This window comes from Bos grunniens, chromosome 3 (assembly GCF_055505025.1).
Source record: "Bos grunniens cultivar Pamir isolate PY7600 chromosome 3, Bosgru_T2T1.0, whole genome shotgun sequence".
NCBI classification, from domain to species: Eukaryota; Metazoa; Chordata; class Mammalia; order Artiodactyla; family Bovidae; genus Bos; species Bos grunniens.
In genome coordinates, this window is record NC_141167.1 from 65,816,871 (window position 1) to 65,841,776 (window position 24,906).

Consider the following 24,906-nt stretch of genomic DNA (forward strand, 5'->3'; position numbering starts at 1 on the left):
GTGGTCCTTGGATTTGTCTTCTCAGTTTGTTCCTTTTTATCATATTCTTTGGCTACATAAAAAATAAGCATCAGAGAGGGGCCATGGAAGTGCATGGAAGTGAAAAGTCAAAGTGAAGTTGCTCAGTTGTGTCCAACTCTTAGCGACCCATGGACTGTAGCCTACCAGGCTCCTCTGTCCATGGGATTTTCCAGGCAACAGTACTGAAGTGGATTGCCATTTCCTTCTCCAACACCAAACTCAAAAACAACTTCAAATCTCAGTTGGAGTTAGAAGGGAAAAAGGGGGGTTGGGGTAGGGAATAAGGGCTATTTCCTTTTCAAGCTGTATAAGCATTACAGATTGTCAGGGATATCTATTCATTGTTGTCATTCAAGGTCCCAGCCACTACCTCAAAAGTTGCTGATCATCACTCCAGGCGTAAAGAGAGAACGTGCTAAATCACATACCAGCTCTTAAAGAAATCACCCAGAAGATCCATGTATCACAGAAGCCAAAGTGAGCCACATGGCCACAGTTAACTCCATGGGAGCTGGAAACATAACCCTACCATATGCCCAGAAGGAAAACTGGATATACTTAATGAACAACATGGATTATCACAGAGGAGGACTTAGAGGAAAAGATTTAGTGACTTAATTAATAAGTAATAAAATAGTTCAGCAAATCAAAGGAAGAAATTCTCTTCCCACCATCAACTTAAAGTCACAGAGTTTCTAGATTATAGACACTATACAAAACCAATACAATGTAAAGGAACAGTTTTTTGACAGCTTCTACTCAAAAGGGAAATATAAAATCACTGTTATATTTTAACAAAAATAAATTTTTTTCATTCCCATCTCTTCTATTTACCAGAGGGGAGGACTTATTCTGAGAAAATTTCTTAGATAAAATAATTTAGAGCTTAGCTTTTTTTCCCCCCTTATACTACTTTTGAATGTTCTATCTCAGCACCCTCTATAATCATCTGAGATAATGTGGACCACACACAAGAAAGAAATCTGAGATGGGCTTAGCATAGGAGAGAAATTAGTGCTTTACTTAGGCATAACATTGGGCGAGTCACTTGCTATTAGGTGCTAAGGTTTCCTATTCATAAATGTTTGACACCCACATACACTGCAGGGCTGTTGGAAAGGTTAGTGTGACAATGTCTGAGAAGTGCCTTGAACCGCTGAACAGTGAGGTGCTAGAGCCAATTTAAGAGATCATCTTTTTGAATAAGACTCAATAAACTCATCTCTTGTTCCTCTACTCAAAATATTAACAGGAGCTAAAAAATGCCACAGTTTAGTAGAATTAGCAGATTATTCTTTATCATACCTCAACTGCATAATCAGTACAATTATGTCCCATTATCCTGCCTTTCCTCAAGCTGTTTAGTACCTAAAAGCTCTTCAAGCCTTGTTATTCAAAAGCTGAATATGGGCCATCAATTTCTCCTTCTGTGCTACTTTCAGTTACCACAGCCTGAAGAGATCTTCAAAGAAATAGTTATTCACATGGCACTCACTCCCATCAATAACTCATTACTGCCACATTCTGCAAAGCCAATTGGACTGTGTTTACAAGACTCAAACAAAGGTCGAGCAGAGCAGGGGGGTTATGCCACAAAACTTCATAAGTAGTATCAATGCCCAGCTGACTTGACCTTAACTTTTCAGGTCTCAATTTTATTGCCCATCACTAGCCTCTACTTGGCCCCTTTTTAATGCCCCATTCCATCATACTAGCTTTAGTGCCTGGAGTAACTTTCTAATTAAGACCTTATTCATCAATCATACACCATTGTATTCACAGACATAATTCTTCTTCTGTTAAAAAAGGAATTTTTTCTCAAACTGTTAAAATTAAATTAGGGAAAATTTTATAGTTTCATACGATTACTCAAGCCCCAAGCCTACCAATATCAGGTATATTGGAAATCCTTAGTACATGATTTGCTTATAAAATATGGTATGTGGTTAACAAAAGATTCATCATCATATTAGTGCATAATACCTATCAATAAGTTAGCAATGTTTAAAGAATGAGAATATGATCAAATGTTTTTTTTCCTGTGGGAAATATACTTCAAGATCATAATGAATCTCAAGCTTATCTTTATAAAACTATCATTACACCCCAGTCAGAAGTGGCAGATACTGTTAGTGGCCCCAGTTGATGGATTTCCTGTATCAATACCCATTTGCTCTGCCGTTCTACAGGCTTCTCATATTCTGACACTGGGTTCAGTCAGGTCACTTGATTTGGCCAACTGGACAGGAACAAACTTGACACTAGTAGAGAGTTGAAAAAGTACTTGAATGTTTTTGCCTTTTTTCTTGCGCTTCTGCCTTCAGGATATGAACACTCCTAGGCTAGCTCACTGATACATGAGACATACAGAGCTGAGTCAACCCAGTGTCCCAGCCAAAGCCTCAACCACGTCAGAGAATGCAGCTGCCTTGCTGATCTGCTGCTGTCCATAGAGAGCTTTACCCATCCCAGTTCAGATCAGCAGAGCCATTAGTCACATGACCCATGAATAAAAACACATATTTACTAGAAGATCCCACTTGGGTTTGAAGATAACATCACATAGCGTTTTCACTGCCATACATCACTGATACATGGAGGTATTATTAAGTAGAGATTTGAGGTTAATAGAATGCCAGGAAACAGAGTTTACGATGCCCAAAATTAGTCTTGAAATCTGTTAGTATAAAATTCTTTTATGGAGCTTCATAGTAACATATTATGAAACTTCCAAGGAAAAAAATATTAATCTAAAATGTTCTTTAAATGTCATTTTACCATATTGAGCAACCAAACATTGCTTCTGAAAGTCAGTCCACTTCTCTCGTTTTTCTCCTAAACAGATAGATACATGTGCAAAGCTAGGAAGACAGTTTGAAGGAATGAAGTTTTTAAAAGCTGAGCAATAAGGGAAGCTATGCCTCTATAATGACTGTATTGCTGCTGAGAACTCACACCCTGGATCTACCAAGAGATGAGAATGTCTGTGAAGGGGACCCCAGAAAACTTCTCTGACGACCTTGCCACGACTGAAGGGTGTGCACACCACCCCACCTTAGAAATGGTCGACTATGTTCTCCCCTATACTGGGGTTCTTTAAACAACAAGACTCCACTCACTGCTCAGAATCTTTGCTCTTTCAGAAGCTCTGAAATGGAGCATCTAATACCAAATCACCAACCTTCCATGCCCATCCATGGAGTATGAGATATCACACAAGTTCAGCATCCCACAAAGCCAAATCAAAGGTTTGAATTTGGCAGCAGGCAACATTTCTTGGACTTTGAACTGCACCTGCCTTTAAACTTGACTGGCTGTCATGGAAAAGTAGATGTCTCAAATGTCCTCTTAGGAGCTGCAATGAATTGGAGGGCATCCCTTTCTCAGTTGATGAATGAGATGACTGCTCTGTCCTTCTTATCAGCTTGATACTGAAGCTTTCAGTCAAGAATTTCAACATCCTGCCCTGCTCCTCACTGCTTCCATTACCTTAAGTCTCTTCTCCTCTGAACAGTTCCCAGATACAGGCTTACTTATCCCTACTGTATTCTATAGTCTGAGGAAGGAAGCTTGGAAATACAGAGTTTTTACCACCCAAAAAGGTAAAAGCAATACTAGGGGGAAAAATGGATATTCTAACTCTCAATCTAGTACTTTTGCTATAGACACTGGGTATTCACTGCTGAAAAAACAGTGAAACAAACAATATACACTTGTCATTCTGAAGTAGGAGGGAAATGTTATGAATATTTTTTAGCCATAGGTACACACCTGATAAACGCATAATGGTAATGATGCTCCATTTAATCATTTCTACAATCATTTTATTTTTTAAGGAAAAAATATATATTTTATTATGCTCCTTCCTCCTTTCCTGGCCTCTCTCTTCTGTCTCCAGCTTCTTCTCCAATAGTGTTAGTGTTGGAAGAGGTTATCTAAAGAACATGATCACATGTTGTCCTATACAGTGGACCCAGGCAACTGAATGCTTCTTCCCCTCTCCCTTGTCCTTGGGATGTAAATCCTGCCCACTGTTCCTACAGTAGGAGCCATTTCAAGGACACAGCCTTGAGACAGTAAATTTATGGAAACCATCTGACAGTGTATGTAACGCATCCTTGTTAAGGCCTCTATATAAACTTTTAAGACTCTGGCTGATGGGTATGGAGACCTACTCATCTTGTAGCCACCTTAGACAAGCCTCATATGCAAGTTCTCTGGCTTATTATGACTGCCACCTACTCAGGTGGAATGAGCTGCCTCTTTTTTCTGTCTTCCTTTATCCTCCATCTATGGGGACTGGTTTCAGATTTCAACCAGGGAATTCCAAAAGTTGGGAACTAAAAGTCAGGAGTTCTAATTATGATTTAGAACTTTACAAAAGCAAATCGATTACTGAAGAATTTACTCCTACCACCTGACCTCAACCCTTGGAAAGAAAGATCCCAAGACTGATGGAGAAACTGTAAAAGAAATTTAGTCTAAAGTTTAACTGCCCAAACTTCACTGACTCTGAATATCACAGATGGGTTTCAGAAAATGATGTGAATTCTCAAAATATACAAATTTTAAATATACAAATTCACATGCCTTTCTTTTGAGGAAAAGTTAATGTGTATTATAAAGATTAAAAATGAAGAAGAATGATATTTAAAGAATGCTGCATGCATGCCCATAATGAATTCATTATATATTTCATAAAGTAACACAATTATACCATTCTTACCCCAAAATTTTTCATAAATGCTCCTCTTAAACTATTTTATTGTTTCAGAAAGATTTTCCATATAGCATGCAATTCCAACTTTTATCAGTATAAATCCAAGAAAAATCCCCTGTAATGTGCTTACGAATTTTCTTTTCTTTTCTTTTCCAAGCAGTAATAATAATACCTATAGCAAAAAATACAGGTGGTACTGTTTCAGCCTTTGTGGCTGATTTGATGTTAAGGTATTTTTCAATTTTCAACTATCTTCTGACACAACCCAAGTTTCCCAGCCTCATCAAGGGTTTGCATTCCAAACCACCTTGTTTCAGAACACTCCCAAACCTATCACAATTTCACGAGTGATTTGTCCTACTGATAAGTTCTCCCTGGTTAGAATAATACACAGTGGAGTAATTTGGGAACTAGCCGCTTGGTCTAATTATTTGAAATACATTTTTGCTTAATAGCTATAAAAGCACTGGAGTCTCTTAAAGGTTTCTATGACTAGCATCAATTCAGAAATCATGCTTTTGTACACTCATCCCCCACCCCCAGCACAACTGGAACACAGCCCAGCCACTCCTGAAACGAGGCTTTCCAAAGACACAATATACATTTTTGTTTTTCAGAGCATGTTCCCAATTTTCACTTTCAATAGGAATATTTTTAGAGATCATTGAAAGCAAAATGTCTCGAAAATGTCTTCAAAACTTCTCTAAGTTTCTTTCCAAATGTCATGATTTTTGGAAAAGACCACACCAAGTGGTAAAGAGATGGACAAGACTGCAAACACTTCTAAAATCTCTTTGGAGATATTCCATGTACCACATTATATATGAACTGAGAAATGAAACATCTGTGACTAATACAAAATTGAGTCTGTCTTAAATTATAATTAACAGCAATGAGAAAATCTTGCCTGTTCACTTCTTCAGAGAATCAAATCATCTTTTTACCATTAAAAAGCTTGAGTCAATGATCATTATTTGTATAATTGCCCTGCCCAGTGCTTTTCCAAATTGCAGCTCAAGACTCACAACAGAATAAGAACAATGAGGACTCATGCCACAATTGAACAAGACCTTCAAAAATTAGTTTTCAGAGGACTTTAAGCGCTCCATAATACTTAATCTGTAAGACCTCTTTTTGGCCTCACATCAAATATTCATACCATCTTTTTCTTTGCACCAGACACTAAGTTGATAGAACTTAAGCTTCTAGCTTAAGAAAATATATAGTACTAATTTTTCTCCTGACAAAATCTCTAAGAGAATGTAACAAAGGAGAAGGGAATAAATTAAATGTCTTTGGGGACCCATGCTGAGGGCTCTAGGCTGTGCTCGTATAAGAGGAAATAAGTCCTTAGTATATCAGTGCTTCATCACAGACATGGCACCTGATCCCCAAGGCCTCCCCAGCCTTTCCCCACTCCAACAGCACTGACACAGGCCCTTGCCTTTAAATAGTCTAGTCTACACCTGTCTCCCAGTGGTCTTCACACTTTGGGACACATCACTCCTCCTTTCTATCTAATTGCAATGCACTCTTCAAAGCTAGTTCTAGCCTTGCCTTCCATTTGAAGTTTCTTTGACAACTGATAATATTGCTTTCCCCATGAACTCTCTGTCCTCCAAATTCCTATTATAGCCCCACAATCTTGCCTCCTTTAGTGCGTGGGTGTCATACCTCAACTCAACAAAAAGCTACTCAAAGGTAGGGTGCTGTTCTAGTCTTCATTAAAAAGAACAGCAATTCCTTGTACCTGGGAAAACAATTTGGAAAACCATAAATTACTTTTCAAATTTCAACCTCCTCATATATTCCTTTCTATTTGAGTTTCACAATATTTTGTGAGGTAAGCCAGGACAGTCTTTTAATAATCATATTGTACAGACTTGAGAAGTTAAAAGTTAGATCTATTTGGTGACAAACCAATGGTACCCTACTTGAGACTATAAACCAGGTCTAGGGTTCTGTACATTATCAGTAGTTTCAAAGTTTTCATATGAGAATACCATTCAAACATCTAAAAATTCATAAACCCTGAAATAATTGTTGTTGCACTTAATTTATGTCTCCCTTGACTCTGGTGCTTACCTTCCAAATTTTTGGGCCCCTCTGATATCCAGTAAATCTGTTTTGTGTCCATGCCTCCACCTACCTCCACTCTTGTTCAGTTCAGTTCAGTTGCTCAGTCGTGTCTGATTCTTTGCAACCCCATGAATCACAGCACGCCAGGCCTCCCTATCCATCACCAACTCCCGGAGTTCACCCAGACTCACGTCCATCGAGTCAGTGATGCCATCCAGCCATCTCATCCTCTGTCGTCCCCTTCTCCTCCTGCCCCCAATCCCTCCCAGCATCAGAGTCTTTTCCAAAGAGTCAACTCTTCGCATCAGGTGGCCAAAGTACTGGAGTTTCAGCTTTAGCATCATTCCCTCCAAAGAAATCCCAGGGCTGACCTCCTTCAGGACGGACTGGTTGGATCTCCTTGCAGTCCAAGGGACTCTCAAGAGTCTTCTCCAACACCACAGTTCAAAAGCATCAATTCTTTGGTGCTCAGCTTTCTTCACAGTCCAACTCTCACATCCGTACATGACCACAGGAAAAACCATAGCCTTGACTAGACGAACCTTTGTTGGCAAAGTAATGTCTCTGCTTTTGAATATGCTATCTAGGTTGGTCAGAATTTTCCTTCCAAGGAGTAAGCATCTTTTAATTTCATGGCTGCAGTCACCATCTGCAGTGATTTTGGAGCCCCCAAAAATAAAGTCTGACACTGTTTCCACTGTTTCCCCATCTATTTCCCATAAAGTGATGGGACCAGATGCCATGATCTTCATTCTCTGAATGTTGAGCTTTAAGCCAACTTTTTCACTCTCCACTTTCACTTTCATCAAGAGGCTTTTTAGGTTCACCCAGTTAGTCTCTTGGCTGGCCCTCTTCCACTGACAAATGGGACTCCTTGTAACGTAAATCATAGTTTCACTTAGAAAAATAATCACCTTCTCCACATCCTCCTACATCTTGGCCTTCCAGACTACCAGAGCTGCTTGTCCCTAGAGAAGGGGGTTTCTGTATTCTCTAGGCATAAGAGCCCATTGCATATTTTGGCAGCAAGCAATGTCCATCTAAACTTCAGAAGGGTGTCTGGCATTCACTTGAACAACTGGGTAAGAAGGACCAGTCAGGAAGGTATTGCATGAGCCTAAGCAGTGACGAAGTCCTAAGGCAGTAGGAGTCATGTTTGGAAAGAAAAACAGGGGCTGTGACCAAGGAAGCCCTGAGCAATATACAATAGGGGATACAAAGATGGCATAATATTGCATAAGAAAGATATGATAAATAGAGAAAACAGGAAACTGTTTATTTAGCCAAACAGCATCTCACTTTCTTTTCCATTCAGAAGCTCCTTCAAACCCGACCTCCTATATAAAGTTTCTGCAGACTGTTGAGATGGACACCTTTCAGGTAAGTAGAATGAGGAAAACATACCTCTTTAGTATAATAAATGGGCTTCTTAGAAGTTTTTTTTTCCAGTTGGTGTTAGGACCAGATGGTAAAGAATCCTTGAATGCTAGTGCTTGAGCTCATTAGTTGCATGCACCATTCAGGAAAGCTGAAAAGAAGAGAATGCATGTGTGCTAAGCCAATTCAGTCATGTCCAACTCTTCAAGACCCTGTGGACTGTAGATTACCAGGCTTATATATCCATAGGATTCTCCAGGAAAGAATACTGGAATGGGTTGCCATGCCCTCCTCTAGGGGATCTGCACGACCCAGGGACTGAACCCACATCTCCTGAATTGGCAGACAGGTTCTTTACCACCAGTACGACCTGGGAAGCCCCAAAAGAAGAGAATGCGTATACTTAGTCACTCAGTCATGTCCGACTCTGCGGCCTTATGGATTGTAGCCTGCCGGGCTCCTCTGTCCATGGGGATTCTCCAGGCAAGAACACTGGAGTGGGTTGCCATGCCCTCCTCCAGGGGATCTTCCCAACCCAGGGATTGAACCCAGGTCTCCCACATTGCAGGTGTATTCTTTACCATCTGATCCACCAGGGAAGCCCATGAAGAAAAGAATACTAGGAGTCAAATGATCTGCCATCCTTGAACCTCAAGCATGAAATAATGTGTGTATGGTGTTGCTTTGAATACTAGAAGGTGTTATTGTAATGTGACAGTGAATGACATCTCTGAGACACCTGAGATGGACTGAATACAGTCTTATACCAGTTTCTGTGTATGGACTGATTGACTGGCTGATTATTATCCAAATCAGGTTTACCTGATTTCAACTCTTTTTCCATTAGTACTCCTCTATGATATTTATTCTTTCCAATATATCAGATTTAAAATATCAACCCTGTTGCCAAGTATTGAAATATTCATATTAAAATCACTGGCTTAAAGTTTAATTGTATTGATCTGATTTTTACAGGCAGCACTCACAAAAAATATTAACTATGCTATGCTGCAATGCAACATTGACTCAAATTGGCTTTGAACATAAAACCCACCCTGCAATTATGCAATCCGTAAACCCTCAGAAGCAAAGACAAAGCATAATCCATGCTGAATTTCACCTCCTCCCCTACTGATTCCATCTCTCCTTCACTGTCTCTGTAGTGGTCCGTTAAGGAGCCCTTAAGCAGTGAGTGGTGCTCCATTTACTGAGAAACTGAGTAATCATGAGACAGGAAAGCATCATCAACTTCTGACTGTCAGAGGCAGGTAAAAGTAACAGGAAGTATGAAAGCCTGGGAAACAAATAAATACATTTTCTAGTTTTGGTTGGAGGTGTTAACTTAGATGAACTATAAGCAAATCACTTATACTCATCTCAGACTTCATGACCGAAAATTAGGTAATAATCTTACCCAACTCACATCTGTGGAAAGGACAGAAGTAAGTTTGGGAGCCATCCGAGCAGGGTTCAAACCCAGGATTCTCACAAATCACACCATTAGTCATCATTTCCTCTTGAAATTAGGAGAAATAATTTTTAAATCATCAGTGCCATACAAGGATTAAGTGAGATAATGTGGTGAATATATTTTGAACAGAAGATATTCGCTAAGTGTTCTTTTCCTTCCGTCCTATTTTAAAGAACTGTTACGGGAATCCAATTATAGCAGAGATGAATATAATTGAAAAAATTTTAAAGATCGATGCAAGTGTGTATGTGTGTGTCTACCAGTGGTGTCCAACTCTTTGTGACCCCATGGACTGTAGTCTGCCAGGCTCCCCTGTTCATGGGATTTCCCAGGCAAGAATACTGGAATGGGTTGCCATTTCCTTCTCCACTATGCAAGTGTAAAGCATTATTATTATGATTATGATCCTTCAACTCAATTTTCTCATTTCATCCAGACACTGGTGTTCTTTTAAAAAAAAATGGTTTGTGGATAAGAGACAAGCTGAGAGGAATAGAGTTAAACAAACTAAAGCAGACAGTAGAATGCTAATGTTTCTTCATTTGTTTCCAGTTCCATGGTATTTGGTAAGTCAGCAAATAAAACCAATCAGTTCCAATTAACTTTCCTGGAAGTGAGTAACCAAAAATAAAAGAGCAAGCTATATATGTATTTTTTTTTAATCTTCTTGGTGGTGAAAAAGACCCCGAAGTCTGTACAGTGGGAAAAAAAAAAGTGCAATGACATTACTAACAAAATGTGAATTGCTACCTGAAACAACACATAAGACCCTCTGGTGACTGCGAAAGAGCAACATTCCTGGGTTTCTGTGGGTATTGTTCACAGCTGACTCATACAATCACTAATAGCAGGAGCACTCCAAGGAGCGCTGCTGTGTGGTTGCCAAAAAAAAAAAAGTGGATTTCCAAGGGCTGTATCCTAAATTCTGCAGTAATGATACCTCCAAAAATAGCAATAAAAAGCAAGGACTTCAATCTGCTCATGGTGTGAAGCTACCAGACCTTTAGCATGTATGTATCAGAAGCTACCAGAAATAGTCTCAGCAATGCCACAGGTGGAATAACTATCCTTATAAAGATACACATAAAAGGAACACCCAGAATTGGACATGACCCTGGGAGTATAGGGAGAAAGACTGGAAGTCAAGACACTCAGTTTAACTTCAGAAGAGATGTATTTCAAGGCTTAAGTTTCAAGTTTCAACTAGTTCATTTCTTGTTTAAGTAAAAAAAAAAATGTTACTCTTTCTCCATATGCCTTTAAAAACAGAATTCTTCAGTGCTGTCCCCAGAGAAGCTTAGTTATATAGGAAGGGAGATCTTTTAACTCCTGTAGAACTACATTCTTCATTTAAAACATGGAAGGAGAAGGAACTAATGTGTCTAGCTTTAAAAAGTGTTAAAATACAGGGAACATTGTAAAATGGTCATTTTAACTTAAAATCCTAACATTTTCTTCCACCAGTTTTCCGAATCAATTTCTTCTCTTCACCCACAAATACAGTTGTATTCCATTAAGAGTCCTATGCCTTCAAATCAAAACATATGGAATAGGTCTCCTCTTTAAATACCCTCATTTCTCAAGTAGGAAATACCTCACACTCATTATTGAACCTGAAAATTCCTTGTCTTAATGCCATTGTAAGTCCACTGGATATGGAATTGTTAATGTTATAAATAGGAAAATACTAGCCAAAAGGGAAACAAAATAGCATTGATGAGCTTTGCTCCAATGCTGTACATTAAAATTCTCTTCACTGTAGAGCTTTTTCATCTTTTGAAATTTGAAAAAGGGCTAAGATACATGCTAATTTTTTTTAAGTTCACACCATCTCGCAAAACCATCCAAATCATTTTGGTGTGCAGAGATTTTATTTCTAATCTTTCTCTGCAAAATGCTTTGTTAAATCCTGATGACAACTTTTATGCATAATGCATAAAATAAACTTTGCCAAAATCTAAGTCACTTTCAAAAGCATGTAAACCCCTTTAGAAGCAAAATGACACATTACAGGGCATGTCGTTGCAATACACTGGGAAAACCACACGGCAAGGTTGACAGAAAGCACTGAGCTCTGTATCATTAACTTCCAAATGTCTAATATGTGTAGTTACCTTGGTTTGCTTGCATTCAAAATTGTGTGCTATTTCTTATAAGATTTTTCATATACTGACGCGTCATTTATGTACTACATAAATTCAACTCTTGCCTTCCACACTTCTGGGAATCTTTACACTTTAAAAAGACCAGGTACTTATTTCATATAACCGAGAAAATCTTGCCACTGACCAAAAATAATTTTGAAAATGTTTGTGTGTGTGAATTAGTATTTCTACACATGTATCTTTCATTTGATAAATTAGATAGAGTTAACTCCAGTTCAAATCTTATGGCTGTTTTTGCTTATTTAAAACCATAAAAATAGAGACCGGGAAGGAAAAAGACTTAGCATTCAAAAGTAGGTACTATAAATCCTGTCTTGCAAGAGCCAAATAAAAAAAACAAACAAATAAAAATCAGAATAATAACAGTGTATCACTAGCCAGTGTCACTAAAATGATTTGTTTTACTACTTTAATCTTTACCGTATCTAAACTGACTATAATAAATGAATAATCGCCCTGAATACAGAGCAGTTAATTGAAAAACTGCACCAAGTATAAAACCAAGAAATCATAACACACAATACAAGGTTTCATCAGTGTTTAAGAACTTGTCTTTGTCAATATTTTTAAGGTTCAGTGTAAATGATATTGTTACTATCATATATAACAGACCCTCCTGAATTATGTTAGATATCCCGTGAATATTAATGGCCTTAAGTTAAAGGACATTTCATCCGCACACATTCAGGTGTGAAATTCTGACAGAGTTTGGTTTCTTCCTCAAAGGAAATGGCGTGATCGAAACTAGCTTTATCTTGAAAGCCAAGTTTCTGAGGGCAACCCCTCTTCAAAAGGCATGTGCCAATTTGACAAAGTGTGGGCATCATCTTGAATGTGGAAGGTGTGGCCTCTAGCTTATGGGCAGGTTGTTTTTCAAAGTTCCCCTCTGGACATTCATTTAGCATTGTGTGTACCAAACAATGCAAATCCTGAGAGGTGGGTGGATATTAGAATGCAGAAACAAAAACTGCATTGTTGATTTCAAACAGTGTTGTCCTGGGAGAGCACACATTTGTGCGGGCATCCCGCAGTAGACAAAGTAAGAATTTGTTGAATGGAAGCAAGGGGACAAAGACAAGTTGTTAATTATTTGGGCCAGTGGAAAATGTCCTTTCTGGAAAATCTTTGAAAACTTATAGCACCTGAATTTGCATGAAAGTAGTATTATGTGAATATTTCTGTATTGAAAATAAAGCATTTCTGGCTCAGTTCAATAATAACAGCTTACAGGAGAGTGATTGAAGTTATCCAATTCTCTTCCCATTGAAAATGACCTACAGTACATACATACGGAGACACACACAGAAAAATCTGTCATGCCATTTTATTGATACTGAAGTAAAAAGGAATTGGGGTGAGGCACTGTGTGAGCGTTTAACGCACACCAAATGATGATATGGTCGGGGAAAATTATCCCTTTTTCTTCACGTTCCTTTTCCAAATTCTCATCTTGTTCTACCCCCTGCTGAGCTCCTATTGACTTCAAAGAGAGGTCCATGGGGGTCCAGAGCAAGATGAGAATTTGGCCCTGCATGCATAATTTCTGTGCTCTCTTATTCATAACATACACAATAAGCACTGGATTTGAAAAGGCTCTAACAGAGGCTGGTAATGGCTCCTGAATCACCACGTATCTTCTTGGTATACTAAATGATATCTTCAGTTGTGCCAGTGGAAACACTGAACACTCTGAGGATAAGACCATGCCAAGTCTTTACCATTCTCCTCATCTGTCATTATTACTCTAGCTAATAATAACAATATTTATGCTCTATTAGAATCATCATCTCATCACTGAAACTTTTATAAGACCACAGGCATATCTGAATCTTTGTAATAAGGAGGATGTACAGAAAATTCTGAAATCTGCTCCCAGGAAATCTCACCATCCCAAGGTGCAAGAAGACATCATGTGGACCAGCATACAACAAAAATCACATCAAATTCCTGTGAATAATGATGACGAAATAATGAGATGAAGTCAGTCACTTTTTAGAACACTGGTAGAGAAGATAAGTTAGTCTATTCTGTGATTGCAAATGTCATAGATGACATCCGAAGGAAAAGCTGAGAGATAAAGCTGGGGTGAGGCTGGAGGATACACCTGAAAATTGCAGCATTGTGTAAAGAATATTATGGGAAGGGAGGAATGTGGGAATGTGTAATCAAGTTACAACCTGATGGAATCTGACCATCTTGGGAAGCAAGACACTATACCATGACATTAGTTTATTATTCACAAATGAAAGCATTCGGTCAACTACAGACAAATGAGGAGCAGGAAAAGATAATTCAGTCTCCCTAGTATATGTTCAGTCCATCATTATTTCATCCTACAAAGTTTTTACCTAAGTGTGTGGTTAATCTAATATTGCCTCTTATTTTTCACTGTCCTGTCCTTAAAGGATAATTTGCATTCTCAAACACTGATGCCTTACTATCTATACTATACTACCAAAGACAGCCAAGAATGTGGATTTGCTGAGCAACTCATTTCCTTACATAATTTTCAGATAATCATTTTGACATTTCTTGGTATCCAGGATCCTCAAAAACAGCTGATATCCCTTCCTACTTAAAGTGCATTTATAACTTCGATGGGCAGCAAAGTGCTCTCCCCTATTTATAGATAAGGCCTGCAACTTACAGAAATTAGTATACAAAAATTAGAGTGATGCCACAAATCCAGAAAGCACTTTATGGTTTGTTTACAAAGAAGTTTAAATATTTTATTTCATTTGTTTCTCAACACTATTGGAGGTCTGTTGAAGGGAAGAAAGAGGAACTTCTAATTACCAGGGCAGCTTGCAACAGACCTCTTTGCTCTGGCAGATAAGGCACTTAGTTAAGAAGTAGACATACTGCTTCTCTTGTTACTGACTTCCCTTTCCTGGATATCTCCCAGTAGCCTTAGCATTCAACCCTTTTCTCAGTTGTCCTTGCCTGGAGAACCCCAGGGATGGGATCCTGGTGGGCTGCCGTCTATGGGGTCGCACAGAGTCAGACACAACTGAAGCGACTTAGCAGCAGCAGCAGCAGCAGTATTGCTATTATCACCAATACATGCAAAAAGGAAAAAATGACAGTAACTCAGAGATGCTATTATAAGTGTTGAGCTAGTAGTGTATACACTCTGCTTTTACTTCTTTGAGATGAACATTGTATCAACATAATGTTATCTGTTGTTCTAGCTCTAGGACTCAATAATGCATGCTTCTGAGGACTAAAGAGGGGAAACCAGGCTTATTTGATATCCACCTGTTTTTCCCTCCTGATTCACTATTTAAAATAAAATTCATGGATAAGAAGTTCTATGGGTCCCCAGCACCTGACTAAGCACTTAGTACAAAGTAGGTAATCAATAAATACCTTTAAAATGAATGAATCAGTCAATGTGTATATTGTGTGCAGAGACACTCTTTTAAAATAATTATTTGATTCATTTGCCTTTAAGACATTACTCTCAACTTGAAGCCAATTTAAAATTTTAGGCTCTGTGATTTCATTTACTGATGGGTCTCACTACTGTAGGCATTTAAGGTGGACCTAAAAAGGAGAATTTCAAACAAAGGCAAAGAATTATAACTCAGGCTTCTTCCTAGCTCATGGGGAAAGATGCCTTTCCTTAAAGAGACCTTTTCTCCTGTCTCTCCATGGTTGAGAAATTCGAAACAAAACACAACACACAGGTGAAAATCACATGTAAATGGTTGAAGCACTTGGCATGCAACTGTCTCACATTCTCACAGCCTTAAGTAGTAGAAGATTATCCTTTTAACGAGGATAATTTTATTTTTCACTAGATATCTATCAAAGGAAAGATTACAACATAGCAGCTGGAATGCTGGAACCTACATAATGTATTGCGCATTTTAATCATGTTGGATAAAACACTCTTTCTATGGATATCAATTATACTAATGACTCTTATATAATACTCTCATTGTGCCTACGGGATATGTATTGTCACCTCTCCTTTGTCATAAAAATAGTAGCTCTGGATCCACACTGAAGTGGTGGCTTTCATTTTTATATAATGAATGAGTAACACTGTAAAAAAAGACATTTTATCCCATATTAGTTTAACAGAGTGAAGAGATTTCGCATATGACAGTGCTAAATATACTCTTAAGCTGCTAATAAAGCCAAAGCCTGCAGGGAAAAATTCTAATGATGAGCAATGCCAGAAGTTTGTATTTCTGAAACTAAAGCAAAAATGTTCCACTTAGGTACATTCTAAATATCTTAAAAAGGAACAGGGATTTCTAATAATTTCATTTCCAATAAATCTTCCTAGTCAATTTGGAATCATTTTATTTGCAATAAATCTCCTCAGTCAGCCTGAAAGATAAGCACAAATTTTTTTTTTCCTTTTCCCCGAGTGCAGTGTTATGGAGGAAGCTTCTTTTAATGTGTCCTTAAAATTAATAATGACAACAGAAGGTATGATTCATAGCCAGACTACTACATGCTTCCTATTTGTCAACAGAACAAAAATTTCTGCTAGAATGGTTCAAGATTATTCACCTAAAAATAAATAAATGGCCACGTGACCAAATTTCTCAGGTTGTGTTCTAGAAATGCCTCTGCCGAGAGTCTATCAGTGCTCCCATTCTTTAGAGTACCTGTTAGCAATGCTGGAGTTAAGGCTTTATGAGAATTTCTATTATAAACTTCTAGTTTCCAGGTTTAATAAATCAGTCATAAAAATGTGCTCAAAGCTGAAACTTGGCAAAGCAATTTAAAGACAAGAAAAAACTTCTGCCTGGTCATTTTTAAGTTACACAAGTATAAAAAAGATACGGCTAGGAAGGAGTCTCAGAAGCATTCCCCCTACTAGTGGTTTTGAAGGCATATGATTTCAATTATACAGAAAATTGGTCAAGTGATTGGTCCATAGTGTAGTCAGGATATTTGGGGTGGTTTGAAGGAAAAGGTAAAATAATGAAGTTATTTAAATTCCACCTAGAAGCTTTTAGATGTGCATTTTAAATGTCATAGTCTCTCCGGTTCACCAGAGTTTTTAAAAAAGCACTGGATCATCACTTGCTTCTCTTTTTGTTCAACTAAATAGGGTATCAATCTGAAAAGATCTTGGAAAATTCTCTCCAATTTAAGTACTGACATTTATAAGATATGTATACATTTAATTATTTATGTAGCAAAATGGAATTACCTGCATTAATAGAAGTTTCTGGTTTCTCCAATTTCTCTTTACAAAAATTGCCTCTAAATTTTGTGGGTAACATTTAAATATGTCAATAGATCCATTTCAACACTAAATCTTCAAGTACATATTGAGTGTTTCTTGGACTCTACTCATACAATCAAATAGAATATTTGTTAACTGATTATATCCCCCATTCAAGTTGATGACCATTGGAACTACTGAAGATTTTGCCACAGCCATCCAAACCTTACTACAAAAACAGGAGGACTAAGGAGAATTTTGTAAGGCAAACATCTTTTTAATTTAAATTTCTTCCCTTTCTCCCAAAATGGAGACATTAATTCCTTGGTAGTTACATATTTAATCTTTGACTGTTAAGGTCAAAGATTTTGAATTCTGAAGGTTCACGCATTTTTTTTCAATTTTGCTCATGTCCGCTGTGAGATCCATATATATAGGAAGAAGGACTTAGCTGGTGAGCGAGCCAAGCCAGCTGCCCCGAATCTCTATCCTAACCCAGTTTTCTTTTCTAATTACTCTCATGTATCCAGTAATAACATGATCATTTCTTGTAAAAAAATATCCCTTAAAATAAAGATTACTGGTATTGAAAGTGACACAGGCTAAAAAGTTATAATTATTCATACTAAACAGAGCAGTATAGTTTAGTGTATTGGAATTACACTGCCTGGATTCAAATCCCAGATTCATTCATTTTCTATTTGTGTGACTCTGGGCACATTATTTATTCTAAAGCTCAGTTTCCTTATTTGAAAAAAAGGTGATGAAAATAATAATAATGCTTCCTCATAAGATTTTTGTGAGAACTGAGTTTCAGCACTTATCAGACTAGTTATCAGTAACCTATTTGTTATAATTATTATTACCATCACCGTCATTGTTAATATAATCATCCTCATTAAGGAGAAATAAAGAGGTGGCCCAAATATCTCCCAAGATTTTACAGTTCCCACAGTCAACGTCAAATAGTTTTTATCCCATCTCCTTTTTTTTATTTCCTTTTGGTTTCTTTATGCTCAGTCTCTGACAACACTTTAAAGTCTAAGTGAAGCGAAGTCACTCAGTCGTGTCCTACTCTTTGCAACCAACAACTGTAGCCTATCAGGCTCCTCCGTCTTTGGGATTTTCCAGGCAAGAGCACTGGAGTGGATTGCCATTTCCTTCTCCAGGGGATCTTCCCGACCCAGGGATCAAACCCGGATCTCCCTCATTGCAGGCAGACGCTTTACCATCTGAGCCACCAGGAAAGCCCTACTTTAAAGTCTAACTTTCAAGCAAAACGAAGCCAAGGGTACCTGTCTACTTACTAGTGAATAGCAAGAATAGTTCACAACTTGGATAAAGATTTAGAAATCATATCTGTCGAATTGGTATTAATATATAACATAAAGTTGGCACAATCACTAATATGAGAGATGAAAAAAATAAAACTATAAAGACTCCAACAGATGAAAATAATAGGTAAGAACTAACAAGGTAGTCAAATCACATTTGGAATATTGGGCTAGTTCTGGGCAAAAGCAGACTAAATTTCATCTAAAATACAATCAGAATGACAAGAGGCCATAAAAGTCCCAATATCTGAGGAAAGATTGAAATATTTGTGACCATTTTTCCCAAATAAAACTGAGGAGTCAAACATACCGTTTTCCAAATATCTGAAAAAGCTATTATTTTAAATAGAGATTGTTTTTATTCTGCATATTTCCATAAATATTGATCAGGGCCACTGGATATAAACTGGACATGGATTTCAAATTATTAAAAGATTTTTTTCAAACTATTAGATATTTCTCTAAAAAAAAAAAAAAAGATTACCCTCATGAAGTGCTACATGCACAGTTTTCTCATCTTGATTTTGTATTTTATTTTTATTTCTATTGGGCAATACCAGTGATTCCTACATGCTTTGTATGCTGACCTTTCTCCTGACCTCCAGGTCCAAATGTCCCCTGGATTTCCAACAAGCCTCTCAAAGCAGATTCACTATCTGAATATGCCAACATGCTTCTATTCTGGGCTTCCCTGCTCATTTCTCAGTCACTGAAGATAAAAACTTGAAGGGCTCAAAATTTCCTTTTCTTCATGATGATGATGGTGACTACTTTCTGTTGAATTTTTACTATCTGAAGTGAATGTGCTAAATTTTACATATATTACTATATATAATCTTTACAGTGATTTTTTTTTTAAAGTTTGCATTATTTTTCTCATTTTATAGGGGATCAGATCAGATCAGATCAGTCGCTCAGTCGTGTCCGACTCTTTGCGACCCCATGAATCGCAGCACACCAGGCCTCCCTGTCCATCACCAACTCCCGGAGTTCACCCAGACTCACGTCCATCGAGTCAGTGATGCCATCCAGCCATCTCATCCTCTGTCGTCCCCTTCTCCTCCTGCCCCCAATCCCTCCCAGCATCAGAGTCTTTTCCAATGAGTCAACTCTTCGCATGATGTGGCCAAAGTACTGGAGTTTCAGCTTTAGCATCAGTCCTTCCAAAGAAATCCCAGGGCTGATCTCCTTCAGAATGGACTAGTTGGATCTCTTTGCAGTCCAAGGGACTCTGAAGAGTCTTCTCCAACACCACAGTTCAAAAGCATCAATTCTTCGGTGCTCAGCCTTCTTCACAGTCCAACTCTCACATCCATACATGACCACAGGAAAAACCATAGCCTTGACTAGACGAACCTTTGTTGGCAAAGTAATGTCTCTGCTTTTGAATATGCTATCTAGGTTGGTCATAACTTTCCTTCCAAGGAGTAAGCGTCTTTTAATTTCATGGCTGCAGTCACCATCTGCAGTGATTTTGGAGCCCCCAAAAATAAAGTCTGACACTGTTTCCACTGTTTCCCCATCTATTTCCCAGGAAGTGATGGGGCTGGATGCCATGATCTTAGTTTTCTGAATGTTGAGCTTAAAGCCAACTTTTTCACTCTCCACTTTCATCTTCATCAAGAGGCTTTTTAGTTCATCTTCACTTTCTGCCATAAGGGTGGTGTCATCTGCATATCTGAGGTTATTGATATTTCTCCTGCCAATCTTGATTCCAGCTTGTGTTTCTTCCAGTCCAGCGTTTCTCATGATGTACTCTGCATATAAGTTAAATAAACAGGGTGACAATATACAGCCTTGACGTACTCCTTTTCCTATTTGGAACCAGTCTGTTGTTCCATGTCCAGTTTTAACTGTTGCTTCCTGACCTGCATACAAATTTCTCAAGAGGCAGATCAGGTGGTCTGGTATTCCCATCTCTCAGAATTTTCCACAGTTTACTGTGATCCACACAGTCAAAGGCTTTGGCATAGTCAATAAAGCAGAAATAGATGTTTTTCTGGAACTCTCTTGCTTTTTCCATCATCCAGCGGATGTTGGCAATTTGATCTCTGGTTCCTCTGCCTTTTCTAAAACCAGCTTGAACATCTGGAAGTTCATGGTTCACATATTGCTGAAGCCTGGCTTGGAGAATTTTAAGTATTACCTTACTAGCGTGTGAGATGAGTGCAATTGTGCGGTAGTTTGAGCATTCTTTGGCATTGCCTTTCTTTGGGATTGGAATGAAAACTGACCTTTTCCAGTCCTGTGGCCACTGCTGAGTTTTCCAAATTTGCTGGCATATTGAGTGCAGCACTTTCACAGCATCATTTCAGGACCTGGAACAGCTCAACTAGAAGCTGAGGCTTAATAGGGTAAGCTGAATAGCATGGATTTGTAGTCATGAGTATATGACTCTAAAGTTGATATGATTATTCCCTCCCCTATATAGCCTTTCCAATTATTTATCTGTTCTTCTGTAAAATGTTTCTCCCTGCAGCCTTCTCACTTTTCATCTCTCTGAGAGTGAGGGAACTCTGGCTCTTCACATGGCTGTCTTTTTCTCTCAACCTCCATGCAGCAGTTTGTATGTCATCCTAACTGAGAAGACCCCCTTTACTCTAACCTCATGGCACCCTAAGCACAGTGTCCATCATCATTAGTTTTCTGTTATATTTACTTATTTATTGCACCAATTCTCTTAAAAAAAGAGAAAATTCCATGCGGGAGAATGTCCTATCTTGTTCTTCTCTGAATCTCTAGCACCTAGATTGCACTTAGTCAATATTTGCTGATGGACTGGTTGATGGGATATGGCTTTTACCCCATCGCCTCACGTGCAGTCTTTCCACCACTTGACACGGTTCAAGCCCTTATCGTCTCATTTCAGCAACACTGACAGTCACCCATTTTGCCTCCAGTTTCTTCTCACTTGAAGATACAGATACAGAAAGAATCATGTCCCCTGCTCAGAAATCTTCAGTGGCTAGAAAATAAGACTAAACTTCTTAACATGACACTGAAAATGTGATACTAACACTACATGTGTTGCCTTCTATGTTCCTCACTACCAGTGTTGTTTGAGTAAGCTGTATAATAGTAAGCGGTATAAATTCATGTCCTCTTATCTATTTAATGTTGTTTCATCCCAGAAACCCTTTTTTCCCTCTACTGAAAAAAAAAAAATTCATTCTTTAGGAATTATCTCTTCCACACGTGTTTTTCTGGTTCTATCCTTCAGAGAAAAGTTAAACATTTCCCCCACTCGCATACATTTCCGTTGCACTTTGTCTACTGTCTTTATATTTGTAGAATATATTACAATTCATTATACACTTTTTTTATATTCCCAACTGGATTTAAGATTACAGAAATGACATATAATAAATGCTTAATAAATGACTAAATTTTGAGTAAAGGAGAAAGTGTATTAAATGATATCTAATACCCTTTCATATTTGATATTTTATATATCTTTAATGATTCCATTATTTTAAAAATAAAAAGTATTTTGGCAGCCCCTATCACATTCTTTTACTTTTGATCCATGTCCACTCATTAAAAGCAGTTAATGTTAAAAATAAAATTATAGTGCCAAAAGTGGGGAAGGGATTCATATAAAAAAATTCTTAGGTTGTTTAATGCTCACACTTATTAAGCAACTACATTTTTCATTTAAATTAAAAATCTCCTCATACATCTCTGGTGGAAATTTAAATTGATGAATCTGTTTGGAGGACAAGCTGGCAATATGTATCAGGAGTTTTATAAATGTTTATGGTCTTACATTCAGCATTTGACTTCTAGGAAATCAAAGGAAAAACAGCTAGGAAAAACAAAGGTACAAAATCAATTGTATCATCAATTTACTATTATATTATATATTATACTAAAATAGCCAGATAAAATTGGAATCAAAAGTTCAATAACAAGAAAATGAAGAATATTTAAATAAATTAGAGTATCTGCATACAATTAGAATACATCTTTGAATAATCAAAGGCACAAAAAACTAATCATAACAACATGAAAAAGTGGCAAAAATTGTTTATCACATAATCCCCAATATATACATATGTATACATATATACACATATATATATACACATGAATGCATACATACATACATGCATGTGTGTGTGTTGGTGTCTGTATGTGTGTGGGGAGGAGAGGGGTAATTAATCTATAATCTCCAGGGGATGAGACTATGTATAATTATGATTTTTTTCTTTATTATTTTTTTCTTTATTTTTCAGCTCAACAAAAATAGATATTCCTTATGCATAAGATTTTAAAAATTATTTTAAAAGCTTTCACACTCAGTCTGATTGACATTCAGACAATCTAAAGTGCAGTTAATGATCCAGAATCCTCCCAGTCTTGAAGCCTAGTAGGACTACCAGCTAACCACACAATATAAATTCTGCTTCAAACAAACATACACTTCACACAAAAAATCTTCCATGCAGCATAAGTTATAAAATGTCTTATGAAAAATTAACACATTTTAACCAAAGAGCTCAATAAAAAGTAGTGTAAAGAAGGGGGTAATCTAAGAAAGAAAGAGCATACATAATTCTTGGATGAAGTTGATATATGGAAGTGATGAATGGTTAACATAATGTGCCAAGGAGAAAGGGATATGTGTGGGAGAGATGGCCTAATATAATATGTGTACATATTCATGTCTGAGTAAAAAATGCAAAATATATCCCATCTGTTTTCACCCTCTTTTTATTCTCTTTAGTTCCTCAAACAGCTGGTTACCCAGCAGTGGACTTTCTTGGTGATCGCTTGTTAGAGAAGGTTTCCAATATTACTTTAACAAACCAGAGATGGCTAATGGGGCCAATTCAAGGGGACAGACACTGTCACAGCTTATGTACAAATTTCCTTACGTAATGAGTGGTCCTGGGTTATTAATTCGGTCTTTAGTTTATTGCTCCTGCCAGGCACATTTTGTCTGCCTTTAGTATAAACTATTATGGTATCAGGACACTTGCAACAAATTTCTATCTAAAATAAGGTGGCAGAAGGTAAGAGACTTGCACAGATTAATTTCATTGCAGTACAACTTCAAACATGCTGTGTGAGCAGTTTGACGCTATTATCATCACCTGAAGTATCTGCAAGACTGAACTATAACAAGTAAAACTTTTCTGAATATTTCTATTTCATTCATATAAATAATGCGTTCTTTCTGACTTACTCAGATGGCCACCATCTCAAGGCACCTAGGATGTTCCTGAGTAATGACTTTAGTGTTCATGGGTCAGTGGAATATTCCTTCCACAGTAATATCCAAAGTTAATATGCTACAATGGGAAGAATACTATAAGAATAATAAGATCTAGGTTTGGGTTCTACCTCAACTTCTAATCAATTGCATGATCTAGGACATGTTATTTAGCCAACTCACCTTCAAATTCAATACCTAAAAAAACTAAAATGGAGTAGAGCCCTAGAAGTCTACGCTTCCACCCCAGTGGTTCTTAAGCAGGCATGGTTTTGTCCCTCTGTCCATCTACCCAAGGGACATTTGGCAATGTTAGGAGACATTTTTGGTCATTATAATTTGGTTGAAAGAGCTACTGACATCTAAGAGGTAGAATCCAAGGCTGCTGCTAAACATCCTACATGCCTAGGACAGCTCCCCAAAACAAAGAATTACCTGACCCAAAATGTCAATAGCACAATATTGAGAAAGCCAGCTCTTATCCTCCAGTTGCATCATTACAGAAGAGAAATTTCAAATGATACATCAGAACTTTAAACATTTACTTTTTTATACTATGAAGCTTGAACATTTATGGTGGGATTCTAGATGGTTGGTGAACTTCATCTTCTAAAATGAAAAAATTTAAGAAAGACTAGAATATCACCATCTATTTCAACTGTATCAGGGACTTAATTTAATAGGTGCTTATTTATATAAAATGAGTCTTCTAAACCTTAAGTACAAGTGGCATTTTCTGCTGTCTTAGGAAAAGATTTCAAAAATCTGTTTTCAAGTGACCAAAACTCTTAACATTATGAATGTGATAGCATTTGGAAATCAATGTGGGTTTCTCTATCAGTCTATTTAAATAGCTGACCATTTACTTGGTTATTTTCCTTAACTCTGAGCTTGGCTATTTTTTCTAATACTAAGGTTGTCAATGGCCTCATATTACTGAAGTAATATGAGGATTAGATGATAATATTTCTTGTTGGAATTTCATTCCTTAAAGGACTCAAGATTCTAATATAAATGATTATTAATTAAATGTGAAGATTAGGAAAAGTTCACAGTTAAGAATCTTCTTAAAAATTATTTTTAAAAGCCAGAGTTTTATGAGATTAAAAAAAAACACATTGTATAAAAGATTCTTTTTGTTAATTTGTTTTCCTTTAACAGGAGAACAGTGAAAAATCTGTTATTAACATTAATGAACATTGTAGTTCAATGTGTTCTTTGAAAAGGAGATGGAGAAAAATCTTGCCTTATTTTTTCTTTAAAATTGTAATAATTTTGAAATAATTCTGTCACCATGGGTCCTAAGTATGGATTTATAATAACTGAAGTTCCT

The 24,906-nt window shown here is 37.3% G+C and overlaps 1 long non-coding RNA gene across 2 annotated transcripts in view; it reads right to left on the reverse strand.

Moving 5' to 3' along the window:
* LOC147375741 (uncharacterized) overlaps positions 1–24,906 on the reverse strand; it is a 629,781-nt gene that overhangs the window by 271,694 nt on the left and 333,181 nt on the right. Inside the window, exon 8 of one of the 2 annotated variants that reach the window (XR_015160408.1) lies at positions 8,225–8,348. The exons of the other annotated variant lie outside the window; for it this stretch is intronic. This is a non-coding gene — a long non-coding RNA (uncharacterized LOC147375741). The remainder of the gene's footprint in view (positions 1–8,224; positions 8,349–24,906) is intronic. 2 annotated transcript variants of the gene reach the window in all.